Genomic DNA, 15,815 nt, shown 5'->3' with positions numbered 1-15,815 from the left:
AATGGAAATCAGCATTTTATTCCTCTGTCCGTGTCGCCTAATGAATTTCAATGATTAGCGGTTCAATTCAATGCCTATAATCCTTTTGTGTGGAAAGGATTTCATCAAAAAAAAAACTATTTTTGTTTGAATTTGAAAATGCCGTAAAAGGACGAGTTTCTATAATGGAGTTTAGGCGAATATAACAACTATTAGCTTTATTAGATACTAGCTTCGAGGGCACGAGTAATGTCCTCCATTTGTTTTAGAAAAACCAAGTAAAGGCACTATGTTATGGTTCTATAAAACTTATATATCTTTACACAGGAATTGTAAAAAACTCTTTAGAATATGATGATATCAAGTAAATAAATATTAATGAATCAGAACAAAAACTAAAACATTATCAAAAAATAACGCATATACTATACTACATATACTATTTACACTATAAACAATGTATAAAACAATGTTTTTTAACTTCACAACTAATTATAAGAAAACTAACGAATAGTTTGCCTTTTATGCCATCATATTCTTTTACTGAACGATTTGTAAGATCCCTACTTTACATTTAACGACAATAAAATCATGTGGCTTCATGCGATGAAGTCTTCGGAGGACGCCTGCAGTGTTAAGAAGTCCACTATAAAAGGATAAGGCTTCATCCTTTATACTTTATCTGGTTCCACTTGTCCTTTCATTTCCTCACCAACTTTTGAGATGTTAAAGTGTCCGTGAAAATCTATATAATCGGATGTTAAAAGTATTTCGGAGAATTTTATTTTGAAGCCGTTGAATTATGTTGTTATTGCATTGGGCCATTACATTGATCACTTACTTATATATACCTTATGATCAAAAAAGAAGGAAAATTTAAAAAAATAACCCAAAATTTTAATTTTTAATAATTTTTAAATTTGCATGCATGCCAACGCTTGATCCAATTTTCCATTTAAGTTTTATAGACCACCGAAGGCCTTTATGGTCTCAAAATGCGTTTCTCGCAATGGCAATTTGAGTCGGGGGAAGAAGAAAAAGTCATACGAGGCCATATCTGGAGAGTACGGTGCTCGGTGCTTGGTTGATGATATTGGTGGAGTTTTTGGCCAAAAACTGCGACACAACTAACGCTGTGTAAGCCGGTGTGTTATCGTGGTGTAAAATCCATGAGTTTTCATTCCATAAATAGTCAGCATAACCTTGGACCGACTTTGACCTTCTCTTTTCGGTTTCGGCTCACCTTCGAAGCACCATTCGGTCAATTGTTGTTTGGTGGGCATGTCAAATTCATAGACCCATGTCTCATCACCAGTTATGATGCGTTCGATGAATGTGGGATATGGGGTCACTATCTGCGTTGGAAATCATATCTTTGGCCACATCACAACGACGCGTTTTTTGAATGAAATTCAGCTAAAAATCCGCACACGAATATTTTTCGACTTCTTTATATAGACGCCAAACAAAAACTAACCGTTCGATATGCGTTAAACTTTGACAGAATATGTATAGTAGTGTTGCCAGCGTGAAAATAAAAAAAAATTACCGATTGGATGAGCGCGGGAATTCAAAAAAAGAACGAATAAGTTATTTTTTGATCACAAGGTAAAACTAATTATTAAACTACATGATGCGTATTCACAATTATATCCTATACATCACGAGGTTACACAGGTAAGGATAATAGGCCCATTTTTGTGTCTGCTGTACACATATGACTTGCCGGTGAACTCAAAGTGTATTGTCGAAACTTTTGCAGATGACACGGTAATAATGGCTACAGGTCCAAACAATGAGTTGTCTACCACCGAACTACAAACCGCTCTTCAAACAATGGACTGATAAACAATAGACTAATAAATGGGAACTAACAGTAAATAGTTGAAAATCTGACCACGTAGACTTTACTAACAAAAAAGAAACTCAAATTCTATCATTTCTAAACAGTGTAAAAATTCGAGTTGCTAATTCTGGGTACGAACTTACATGCCAAATTGATATGGAAGGTACACGTCAAGAAAAAACGAACTGAGCTAAATTTTCTTCTTCATTCTATTACATTCTCAGGGGAACATTAGACCATAAAGCCAAATATTAGATATAAAAAACTAACTTGTCTTAGGAGATCTAAAATATCTCAGCAAAACAAACTTATGATATACAAACAAGTCTTCAAGCCTATATGGAGGCTCAATGGAGTCCAAATTTGGGGTTGTGCAAAAAAAATATAATATATATGATACAAAGATTTTAAAACAAAGTAATTAGGGATGCAGTGAACGCCCCGTAGTAAATGAGAAATGCTGTTCTACATCGTGACCTTGAAATACCTACTGTTGTAACCGGCTGAGTAGTATGTGTAAAGTGCTGATCTACATCGTGACCTTGAAATACTTTCTGTTATGACAGGATGAGTTAACACTTAAATAGCATTATTCTGGCGTTACTTTGCGACATCATACACAGCCACTCAAGTCGCTTCAAACCGAAGGACCATTTGAGGCGCTTCAACCAACAAGAAGATGATCAGCTCAGATTAACAAAAACAACAAAAAAAAAAATGATAATAATCCTTGGCTGTATTAAGTTTGAATTATTTGGACTGATTCCTATATTAATATTACATCGAAATATAAACGTCCGTAAAGAGATTTTTTCCTAAAATAAAAATACAAATAAAAAAGTAAGTCCACTTCATTATAAGGACATTTTAAACGTTCATGACCGACATCATGACCGCAATATATGATGTTGAGGATTTACTCTTTTGTGCCCATAATCCCACTCCATTGCTTGGCTTCAGAAAATCGCTTGTAAACGAATATAACATAAAGTATTCGAAACAGACTATGGTTACACTTCAAAACTAAGGTAACTCTTTCCTCCTACCGAGCTTAACGGCTTTTTATTGCGCCCCCCAACGCGGTAGCCCAATTCCGTCTCTTTAATCTTTTGTTTATCCATTCGCCGTCCATAAATATTAATTTCGTTTTATGCGCCATGTCAACGGTTAATTGTTTTGTGACCATTGAAGCGTTTCAATCGAATTCGACGCCGAGCAAAAGGTTAACAAGAGAAAAAGGAGGCCAACAGTAAAAAAAAAACAAAAAAAACAAAAAAAAAACAAAAATAATAACAAATATACAAATAATAAAAACAATAAAAACAACAAAGAAGTACGATAACACAAAGATAATTGCAAGTTGGCCATTTCGCTGCAATCGCTTAATGTGATGAAATTTGCTGAACAATAATGGGTGGAAATGATTGGGTCTGGTTCTGTGAGGAGCAACAAAACGGCAACAAAACGAAAGAAATAAAACTTGTAAAGAAGATAAATGTGAAAACAAAACAAAAAAAAAACAAAAATAAAGTCAACTGAAAAAAGAAATATACGTTTATTTATGCTCATTTGCTTGCTGCATTCGATGTGAAGAGTAGGCTTTGCTCGCTTAATCGCAGACAAGCGATTAATGGACAAGCGCCTTGCTGCCACTGAATGGAGACCTTTTAGTCGCCGTAGCAGCACCTTTCACGCAGATCCGAAGAATCGCTGAAATTTCGAAAGCAGGACTGCACAAAAATTACTGGACAATAATTCTTGTTCGATTTAATTTGATTAATGAGCCGCATAAGGAGATAGCGTGCCAAGTAAATGTGGCTGGAGAGGCGACTATACAAAGAGCTTAAGGTTTGTATTTACATTACTTAAATTAAACGTACAGAACTTCTCGTAAGTATTCCCATGGTTTATTAAATCCAAACAAAATTAAAGCCATAAAAAGGAATTCAAAATTAATTTTAATTCTCTAATAATTACACATTTGCTTACATTGCGATATATTGGGCCAATTGGTCAATTACTTCCAATTATTGTTAGAAATAAAAATTAGAAAAAACAAAAAAATTATTTCACACTGAAGTCTCCAGGAATCTGACAATTATGCATACCTTCTGCTCAAAAAGTATCCGGATTTTGTTGTTTGTTAACTACTCCTTAAGTAATAGACCTTTTTCAAAAATTATTTTTTATGTTGGTACACTCTCTCTTGACATATGGTATTCGAGCGCCATCTGTCAATTAGTTTCTTTACAGCAGCTGTTAATGTGAGACTACCTCAAGTGCATTTAGCGATTTGTACTATGGAAAATTCTTGTCGATTTTTTGACCAAACACGGCACCACTGTCATCGCTAAGGCACCATATTCGCCAGATCTGGATCCGTGCGACTTTTTCCTGTCCCCGACACTCAAATTGCCCCTTCGTGGTAAGCGTTTCGAGTCGATTGAATCGGTAAAAGAGAATTCGCCGAAGGAACTAAAAGCCATACCTTCACGAGCCTACGAAAAGTGTATGAAAGATTGGGTTAAGCGTTGACATAACACATGTGTATCGCTTCAGAAGAAGCATATTTTGAAGTAGATAAAATAAATTTGGAATAAAATTTAAATTTGTGTGTTTTATTTACAAAATCCGGGTACTTTTTGGGGTACATCAATATCACATATATTATTAACTTATTTGAAGATGTTCACTGCAATTAAAGGAAGTTTTATGTACATACCCAGTTATTATCTAAAGAACTGATTCCATAACATTAAAGTAAAAAAAGTTTTACTTCACGAGATGTGATGATGAAAGTAAGATTCATCCTAGGCAATAGCTTTTGAATTATCTACTTTGATTAAATTTGATTAAATCACAGGTTTTTTAAGCAGTATCACTCCATTCACTCGTTTTTATACCCTTGGTTTAAGTAATTTCTCATTGAAATCACAAAAAGTTCAGTTTATTAATCATTTGACAAGGAAAGAATAGAAGTGCTATCTCGGCTCAAGAGGCAAGCCAAAAAATATTGTCGGGGTAGGACTATTACTTCTTTAAATTAACTAAAAGTATGTCAAGTAATGCTTTCGAATCGTTCCTTCTCTTTAAGTCCCTTCATAGTTGGTTGCCATAGCGATTTCAAATTATTTCTTTTGGTGGTTCAATTACTTTTGTAGAAAACGAGCTAGGCTTTGATCAGTTATGTTTTTTTATTTACAAGTTCTTTCGTTTCTTCAAAAATCGAACCGTCTAGTTACACTTTTCTAATGCCTTGTCAAATTGTTTCAATATACTCTATTTTGAGAGCGAAACTGCTCTTTGAAAGTTGTTTTGAACCACTAGGAACACGAGCTAATGCTCTACCTCAACAAAAGTCTTATATTAATTTACATGTATTTCGTGATTCGTAACCCTAAGTCTAAGTCCAGCTTCAACCGAAGTAGGTGTTGAAATATTTGCTTAGCGTGAAGATTAGAATGTTAATTATGTATTTAAGTTTTCGAATCAAGTTTTCGCAACAGATGCGTTATATAAGCATCTTTATATCAACAACTTGATTAAGCTAACCCTGTTATCTTTCAGTTAGACGCCTTGTTTGCCGTTTTTATTTTCGCTAAATTCAGTCATTTTTATGAAGATAACTTGTTTTTGCACAAAAGAAAATTTAAAAATAATTCTTTCAGTTTATTTTTCGCATTTCAGTCAAACTTCCATAACTCGAACTTCTTTAACTCGTATTTCTCTATAACTCGAACAAAAATATTGTCACGTGCCAATGGGAATTTGGGAAAGTGCATTCTATATGTCGTATTTTTGTTTTATGTATGAATCCAATTTTGTATTAGGGGAAGTCCCTTTTTCCAAATCAAATCTTCAGTTTTTTCTTTTTTATATAAATTCTTTGTGCAAATGCCAGTCGTTGCTCTAAAATAGCTGGATTTGGCCAATTTTGTACATGTGACGAACAGGGCACATATTACTTTAGTTTTCTTGAATAACATTGATGAGATCCTGAATTGATGGAATAGAATTAGTAAAATAACTTCCAATGCTGCTCTTAACGTTTATATTGAACTTGACAATGAAATTTGCACATCAAGCTGATGATATTATTCAGCTTTATAGCTCTGATTTAATGGATCCGATTCTGAGCGCAAAGGAAAGTGATGATGAAAGTTGTGTGAATGAAATTGTTCGTCCGCCTTCCAAGAATGAAGTAGAAGACTTATTCAAAATTCTGAATTTTTACTTGCAAATGAATGATACTACAACTGATGATCATTATAAGGCTATGAATAAATTGAAATCTCTTTTTACCAAAAATAAGATAAAAAAATTGAAATCCCAGACCCCAATTTCTGAATATTTTACTGCATTACTCGTATAACTTCTGTAGTGTATTGGATTTCAAATAAATGAATAAATATCTTGAAATGGATTCTAGTTTCCATCAACAATAAAAAGAAATAGAAAAATTCTCTAACTCGCAGTCTCCATAAGTCGAATCTTTTCTTTGCAAAATGATATTTTGAGTTATGGAAGTTTGATTGTATTTCAAAAAAGCAATAAATTTCTTTCAATTAATTTTTTGGTGAATTTTCATTCTAATTACACAATGTATTAGTAAAACTGCTAATGAAATTCGAGAACACATCAGTTTCACACCCGTTTTAATTCACTTACTTTAATGCCAACAAGTAAACAATGCTTAATCGAAGCTTTAAAGTTGAGCCCAGAAGCGAACTGAAGCCAGACCACAATAATTTAAACTAAGTATTCAACAGATCTCCAGTTCTTCAAATAAAAGATCCTTGCTCTTTAGTATTTCGTACAATTATAATGGAAGATTTTTTACTGCTTAGAAATATAATTTTAGACAATTAAGTAGCAATTGGTTCTGTCGTATTCTTGGATGTAATCAAGGGACTTATGAAGTACACTTCCTATTGAAAGTATTATATAGATATTATTTTGTAAAAAAACTGAACCGGGGAATTCCTTATCAGGTCGGCACCCATGGGCTGCATAATAAGTACCATCAACAGAATTTAAAACTAAACAAACATGTTCTCGAGAGTGTGCAGAAAGCACAAATGGAAAGTAATAAGGACATGAACTCAATATGTTCTAACTTTTGTCAGAACCTTCCACAAAGTTTGGGTTGTATTCATAAGGTGAGTAGGCAATAAAATTGAAGTTCTGGCTGCATCATTTATAAAATTTAATCACTAATGGAAATCACTTACATCATTGACATAAAGTAATCGTAAATCAAACTCAGTAACTTTTAAAAAAAATGTCAATAGGAAAGTAATTAATAAGTTATTTTAAAACCAAAATATATTTTTTTCGGCCATTATATGTTCCAAATTTAGCTGGTCTGCGTAGTGCATAGAAATTTCCATATTTTTGAGTAGTCTTAAGATTGCAGAACAGTAAATATATGAAAGTAAGGTTGCTTTTAGAGATCAATCGTCAAACCTGTTTCAAAGCCTGGTTTTCTGCATAAAATCAATCGAAAATGAGAAAGTGCGCAGTAGGTCAAAATAATGCAAATAAAAAATCTGTAATTGAAGAGAAGCAAGTAGCATTCACTATACCTGTGGAAAGTAAACTCATCCGAGGAAATACAATGAAACGTTCCGTAACTCCTTATCCTCGATACGTCACTGACAGGAAAACAGGTGGAGAAATCACAGATGAACCTGACAACATTTTAAGCGGTGGTTCCCGAGCGAGCAGGACCAGGAAACGATTTGTGCATTGTGCAAAGAAGTCAGATCGTACAGAGGACTTGACAGTGAACGATGAAATTTTCATAGAAGAATCGACTTCTGATAGTGAAGAGGATTCAAATTTAATATAAGGTGACTTTAAAGTCCACATTGTCTAGAGTTGAAAAGTAAGCTGAATGTCTACTTGTAATAAATTACGCCTGTCCCACAAGTGACAAAGATGCTGCAGCATAAAAAATAGCTATTCTTCAAAAGCACAAATTCAAGAAATTTTTCCATACGAAAGTTAAAGGTAAGTTTTATGTGAATGAAATTAAATGTAATTATTCTGATATTAGGTCAAAATTACTCGTCTTAAGAGGGATGTGAGCAAATCGTAAATAACGGATCTGCGAGAGACAGCACCAACATGAATTATTTTCGCATGTAAACAAATACTAACCTCCACAGACAATACAACACCTATCAAGAGTACAATTAACACTTATCAGCATGTGATATTGACAAGAAATAGCGGATACTAGGTCTGAACGCCAGATATTATTACATACAACAGTCAGGGGACAGTATCGAAAGGATTCGGTTTTCAATTGGACATAACCAGCAAAAATTAGACCCGATTTCTAGAATCAATTAATAGCATGCTAGTAAACTTAGCTACTACTTCTAGCAGTAATTAAGAGCATGAAATATAATGAAGTTATATATAGAAAAGAAACTTCTATGCGCTTTGATTAACGTCAATTACACTACAGTCTGTTAGACAAGCAACTCAAGAGGTTTGCGTAACAGATGAAGTAAGAAAAGTAGTCTAATTTGACGACTCAAAATAAGCTGACCAATACCTGAAGCTCAACGAAACTGTAAGACCAAACAGATGACCGAAATGAAGTAACAAGAGCCGCGATTATGTATAAGGGATAATAAGGGTATAAATCAGCTGATTATACCAAAATGTTTTATTTCATTATATGCCTCAAAAATAAATGCATTACCAACCAGCAGCAATGACACTTGTTTTAATATGCGGCACTTGATAGTTATTACAACCAAAAAAGGCGCTACTTAGTTTTTGAAACCATCTCAGTTGCAAGGTACTTTGTTCCGAAAGATTTGGAACGCAGATGTTAGGATGCAGAGCTAGCATGTTTAGCTTTCAATAACTCCATTGTCACATTATTAGAACTGAAAAGCAAGGTGTACTTTCTTTCAGCCAAAATATAGAATATATTTTTTATAACTAATTAGGTCAACTTTCTTTAGTGTTGAAGATTGAATGAATTGAGTTCACTTATAGTTATGTATTTTTTTTGACTGCAGAGGAGATTAAAATCCAAGCCTTTTGGGCCCTTTTTTTTAAATGGATATCTGCCTTCCATTTTTAATTTTACACACTAGTGTCTATATTAGAAAGAGGATACATAATACTTTTCCAATTAAGCACACAAAAGATCTTCATAAAACTTTAAAAGAAAATATTTCTTGAATATCTAACTAAGGCCACTAAACAAATTTTTAGACAGTAAATTTTGTAATCCTATTCTTGGTGTAACAGTCCTTAAAGGACTTAACTCTGCCAAACAATATTTTCACATTCTGCTGACGTTTCTTCCCAGTTGCGGACACACTCCGTCTAAATAATTTCTGCGTAGTCATGCCATTCTTCCGATTCACATTAAGGTACTGGTGTAAGTCTGACCTTGCGTACTAACTATTAGAAAAATTTTTTAGCTACATAATTATTAGAATACTTATTATATATAACAATGTTGGCATTTTTGTAATGCGTTTATAGAAACTCGAGTTGAATGAATTTCTAATTTGAAATATTCAGAATGCTGGGATTGTAGCTGTCACGCTGTACATGCAACCTATGTCTACAATACTGGAACTTTACTAAAATGTCGGTCGCAATGTGATTTCAAAATTATAGAGTATTCTAGCTTTCGTAGAGTTGGTCAGTAGTGCGAGTTTCTTCCTGACATTTACGAGAAATATTGAGATGGAAGCAATGCTTAAATTAATTGTAAGCAACATACCATACGGTTAAGTTGTGCTCTAACAGCACAAGACTAAAATCTGTTTTTAAAATTTAAACATAATCTAAAAATTCAACTTTCTCTAGCCCTGTATTGGTTTCGGAATTTAAATATCTTCAGGCTTCTGCATAATAACTAGTTTATGCGTTTTTCCACAAAAAAAAATATATTGAATGCATAGTGCAGATGTCGGTAATTATCCTGGCAGTAAGAATGGTCAATTTTTGAACAACTGCCTCAGATGCTAAATTTCTCTCTCTCTAAGCTCTATCTCTAGCTCTATATTGCATTACAAAAATCTAATTTTTAATTTTTTCCACAAGTCTTACTCAACATGAAATTATTGAGAAAGCTTAGATCATCCGTACTATGCTATATTGATGGCAACTCTTTAAGTAATTATCTCTAAAGAAAAAAAAAGGAACGATTGCATTAAAATTTGACATTTTTTGGGTGATATTATTAATTTGATAAATGAGTTTTGAGACTGCACCTTTTTTAATGTCTTCTTGTTTATTATTAAAAGAATATACACATAGCCAATAAAGTCTACGTACACTTTACGAATTTTGATATATGATAAAAAACACAACATAATTAAAAATTTGATATTAAAATTTTTACATATATTTATTCTTTAAAATCTTAAGTTTAAATAGCAAAAAACAAAAATTGTATTCGTTTGTTCATTCTTGAGATAACGGGATAAAAGTGTCCCTGCATGTAAATATAGGCCTCATTAAGTCTACGTACAGTTATAAAAAAGCTTATAAAATCGGTAGAAATATTAAAAATAAGGCTAAATTTAATACTTTGTTGTGTAGCCACGCTGCTTTAGAATTTCACTTAATCTGTTTGGCATGGAATTAACCAACTTCTCAGTTTCTTCAGCAGTAATTTTCGCCCATTCTGCTTGCATTGTAATCCTCAAAGCCTCTTTAATTGTTATCACATGCTGACGAATTCTTTTTTCCAATAAATCCCAAAGATGCTAAATGGGGGTGAGATCAGGTTATTGTGGAGGCGTTTTAAGCTATCTTGGACCGTTGTACAAAAGCCAAAATTTAACAATCCCCGCTGTGTGTTTTGGGTCATTGTCCTGTTAGAACCAAAATGACGTGGATAAGCCCAAACTATCTGCACATTGTTTCCAATTTCTTTTTAAAATGTTTAAATAACCCAATTTATTCATTGTCGGTTCTATAAATTTCAACTGGCCTGCACTATCAGCCACCATGCACCCTCATACCATAACTCCACCACCGCCGTGTTTGTCTGTACCAACAAGATTTTGTTTCTCTAGCGCTGCTCCTGATTTCTGCTACACAATTTGACGACCTTTTATACCAAAGATGCAGCACTTGCTTCCGTCTGAAAATATCACTTGTTTCCGGAATTCCGAAAGTTTGTTTATGTATGTCTCTGCAAATTCACAAAAAAGTCTGTACGCAGACTTTGTGGGGCCTATATTTACATTAATTTTATCCATTAGCAAACTAAGTTTCTTCTTGACTAACGCGATAATTTTTGTCCGACTTCTTGTTTCAATATAGAGATTAAAAATTTTTTTTGGCAAGTCAGCGCGATCTATATAACAACGTTCAAACTGTAAGTATTTGTTTCTTGTAATAAGTGATGAGTAATGGTATATAATGAGTGTTTTCTGAAATTAAAATGGTGCTGAAACTCCAAAAATTTGAAAACCCCAAATTTATCAAAAAGGTACTATGATGTGGTATATTGCAGAAATAAAAAAGGAAAGTTAGACTGGAGTTGGGAAAAAAACACTTTCCAAGCACAGATACTCATACAGGTACAGGACCAACTTATTAAGCTAAATTACTATGGGCATCTTAGTCATCTGTAATCCAAAAACCTTATATATATGGCAAACGCTTTAAAATTAGCAAATGTACTCGTCATATAGATCGCTATAAGTTCATTCTGCTCACAGCTCATGAGCAGGTAAGAAATTCTTCTCACACGAGCGAGCTTAATTACAGAAGTTCACGCTCATGAGCAAGAGCAGTCATTGAGTTATAACAATGAGTATTTAATACATAGAGTGTGCATCAGGAACACATTCGCTGATCACACTGCGGGTCTACAGGTAGACTCTTTTTACGCTCAATTTTTAACTCCAATTCTCAAAGCTGCATTTGTGAGAAAATATGAATCAAAAATAGTATAATAAAGAATAAATATATATATGTATATATGGTTAAATAAATATATATATGTGGTTATATATGGTTTTAATTCTGAAAAACTCCTAGTAGAAATAAACAAGAACTTTTTGTTTTTGCTTATTTGGGAATGATGTTAAACTATTAAAACTTAAATAATGATAATTATTTTTTAATTTAATTATTTGTTATATAATATTATTAATTGGACTATTTTCTATTATTTTAATCGAAAACTTTTTTTATCCATATTATTAAGTTTAGAATTTATTGCTTAAAGAATTTATTTTTTTTATATATGATATATATGTATATAATCTCTCTCACTCAATCTCCTTCTCTTAGTGTAGAATTAGGATAGAGTTAAGAACACTATTCTGTATAAAAGTAAATATAATAAATTGAATCTGTTTCAAACCGTAGAACAAGAACGGTATTTTATGTTGCTCGAATATATATATCAATATAGTTCTATAAATAGATTTTATTATAAAAATTATTCTATATTAATATATTCAACTGTTAAAGTTTGCGAAGGAACATTAGGTATTTCTCTCTTAGTTTCAATAATTCGTAATAAAATATAAATCATAATAATATTCAGTCCTTTAGAACTTTATAATGTTTTAATTTATTTTGGTTTTATAATATATTTTAAATATATTATTTATTTTAATAATACATTTTAAATAGTTCAAAAGATATTAATTTTTGAGTTATATTAATTTTATTTAATATTTATTGAAACTATTTCATATATATTTCTTGCTTTTACAATCTGATGTAATTTCTTATGAAATTACTTTGTTGAGATTTATTTACACTTACATACTATATCACTGGTAGGGAAAAAATTAATATATTTAAAAATTATAAGAATCTATGTAAATTTAATGTAATTTTTTCGATTTAAGCATTTTCCAGAATAAATATTTTTGCTTTATATTTACATTTTGAAGGTAGATTAATTCCAACCCCGGCGTTAATCTAATGATGAGGATATCAAAGTGAACGTTTACAAGTTGGAATTTAATTATTATTATCTGTTATTATCTATTCCCTTGTTATTAGGAATTTTTTATTTGATTAAAGAATTAGGAAATTTGAATTTTTATTTTTTGAGTAATTATATATTGATATGTTTATATAATTATAAATGATTCGATTTTTCAATGATTTTAGTTATTTAATGTTCTTTTATTTAATTTGTTTGTTTAAAATTTAATTATATATTTATTAGAATTCCTTTTATTGGATAAATTTTAGTTAGATTAAATTATTTAATAATTTAAAATCATTAATTATTGATTCTTCTGTTGGTCATATAGGAATTGTTTTGACAGATATTACAAATTTATGCAATTGAGGAGTTTGTGATATAGATTAATAATCGAACATGCGTTGTATTTTTCAGATCTATTTTATTTAGCTAATATTAGATATATACTGTTAAGAAGTTTAAGTTTATTAATCAATAAGGAATTATTAAATTTTATTTCATCATTAACTTTATAATGACGTTTATTAAGTTCTAGAAATATAGCTGTTCTTCCCAATTTAAATTTATAACCAGAAATTTGATTAATATTTATAATTTTTAATTGATCTAGATATTTAATAATTAGTTTATCATTATTATTATGTATATACATACATTATATCTGTATTGTTATAGTCAACATTGAAAAATTTCTTTAGAAGTTTATTTATATAGAATAAAAAATATTCGTGAGTTTATAATGTTAATGTTACATTGAGTTTTCTTAAAATCCTTAATTAAAAAAACTAAAATAATTTATTTTTAATTTGTTTAATGAAAACGTTTATTTGTTGTGGTGTCCAATATTTGAAATATTATTTCAAATTACGAAAAATGTATTTTTTTTAAAATAACGTTTCGATTATTGATTAGAATGAGTATAATTTCATTTTTTTTAGGATTGTTGTTTATTAATTAAAATTATTCTTATATTCTAGAATGAGAATTAATTAATTTTAAATGGAGCAAGAATTGTGATAATATTTTTATTTGATTGAAGATGAGTTTTTATTTCTTTCTTAGTAATTTATTAGAGAAAAGAGTATATATTATGAGATATAAGTATTAAACTTAAATTTTAGCAGCAAATAATGGATTACATATTAAATTGCACAAAAACATAAATATTAGAATTACGAAAAAATCAAAAATTAGTTGATTTTAAACACATAATATAATAAAATGTACAGAATAATATAATACAATATAATACAACATAATTAAACTACAACTACAAAAACTGAATTTAAACTTAAATGAAATTAAAAATAAAAATTATCAAATGCTACTTAATTATAAAAGCAATAAACTGAATGAGTCCAACTTGATTAAGATAAAGATTAAGAATTTGATTAAGATTACTATTTGATTAAGATAAATAAAAATATAAAATTCTTCAGTAGAAATCAAGCTCTGGAATAAAATTTGAAGTTTTTCTCAAATCTACGATAGTACCATTTTGGGTGCTGTAAAAAAAATTTTTTTTATATCTTGATTCCAACTAAATTTTATTTAATAAACTCAGACAATTATATTCAAAATTATATAGTCAGGACATAGAATCAATTTATGTAGTCGACTAAGCAACATTTTGAAACGGTTTGAGGAAGTCTGACTTAATTATTTTGGAGTAAGAAAATGTATCTTATTTATAAAAAAGTAAGATTTGTTAAATTTTTGTTATAGGTAGATACATTCAGTTAAAAATAGCGTTTAAATTTTATGTGGTAATACAGTACAGTGTACTCACGGTTCTTTTATTGTAAGTTTCGGACACGTTTTGCACAGTAGGTTCATGTTAAACAGATTATCTTTTTAAATGAAATGATACATTTTATGCTTAAGGGATTTGTTACAGATGTAAAGATGTAAGTAAAAGTATTTAACATTCTAATATGTATAAGGAAACAATGGAGGTGAGTTATTTCTATTAATTGAAATATAATAAATTACATTAAATTGTATTCAAAGCAGAAACGTTATATTTTTTGCCAAATTTTAGTGATTTCTTGCTACTTCTTAATTTACTACGACAAAACCTTTCACTTGACGTAAGCTAAGGCCTCTGTCTTTTTGTGACGTCTCCTGTTTCAATGTTAGAGGCTCTGGGGACCAAGTACTCAGCGAGATATCTAAGATCTATCTGGTGTCTGAAGGATATAACAGTAACAACCACATGTGTCATCGACAGGATCAGCGGCCTCATGACTGAATAATTTTGCATTAAGATAGCAATACTATCACCGAGCTGTGCAGCTCGGATCAATCATTTGTGACTGCTGTAACTGTGATAAGCATTATTAGAAATTCATATGATAATGTTACAAGTTTGTTTTTATATGCTTCCCAACTTAGTGAGTATTTCTCAATAATATCAGCGGTTAAAGAAGGTTGTGCTCTCTCTCCACTGTTGTTCTGATCTTAACGGATGAAACATACAGTTTAATGCATATGAAAAACTAAACCACAGCATGCGGCGATGATATTGTGTTGTTTTCTTCCAATCACAATGATATGCAAAGAATGCTTACTTCGCTAACGAATGCCTCTTCGAAAGCTGGTCTTAAAATTAATACGTGAACATCGAAATCTATGTGTGTCTGCAGTCAAAATTTATCTGCCTTTAACATATACGGTTGTGATGTTGACGATTTTTGTACCTGTGAAGTAATCTTACACTGTTAGATGCATCTTATCACCTTGAAAAAGCGATGCGTGCCAACATCACCCAGGCAATTAAAGTGAAAATTTTCTTATTCCATAGATGTGAAACAAGACATATTACAAACAACACCATTAACAAAATGCAATCATTATTAAAACGATTTTCGCGGCGTATTTAACATATTTTTTGGCCACGTACAATCACTAATGCCAGACTCTTGGAGATTACCAAGCAAGTAGGTATGCTAAATGATATCAAAAAGCAGAAATATGGATGGCTCGGTTATGCCCTAAGAAAAGAGACGCACAACACAGTTCTTTTCGCCTTAGAATGGAACCCGA

The sequence above is a fragment of the Teleopsis dalmanni genome, chromosome X (assembly GCF_002237135.1).
Source record: "Teleopsis dalmanni isolate 2A chromosome X, ASM223713v2, whole genome shotgun sequence".
NCBI classification, from domain to species: domain Eukaryota; kingdom Metazoa; phylum Arthropoda; class Insecta; order Diptera; family Diopsidae; genus Teleopsis; species Teleopsis dalmanni.
The sequence above is the reverse complement of the archived record's forward strand: the minus strand, read 5'-3'. Positions refer to the sequence as shown.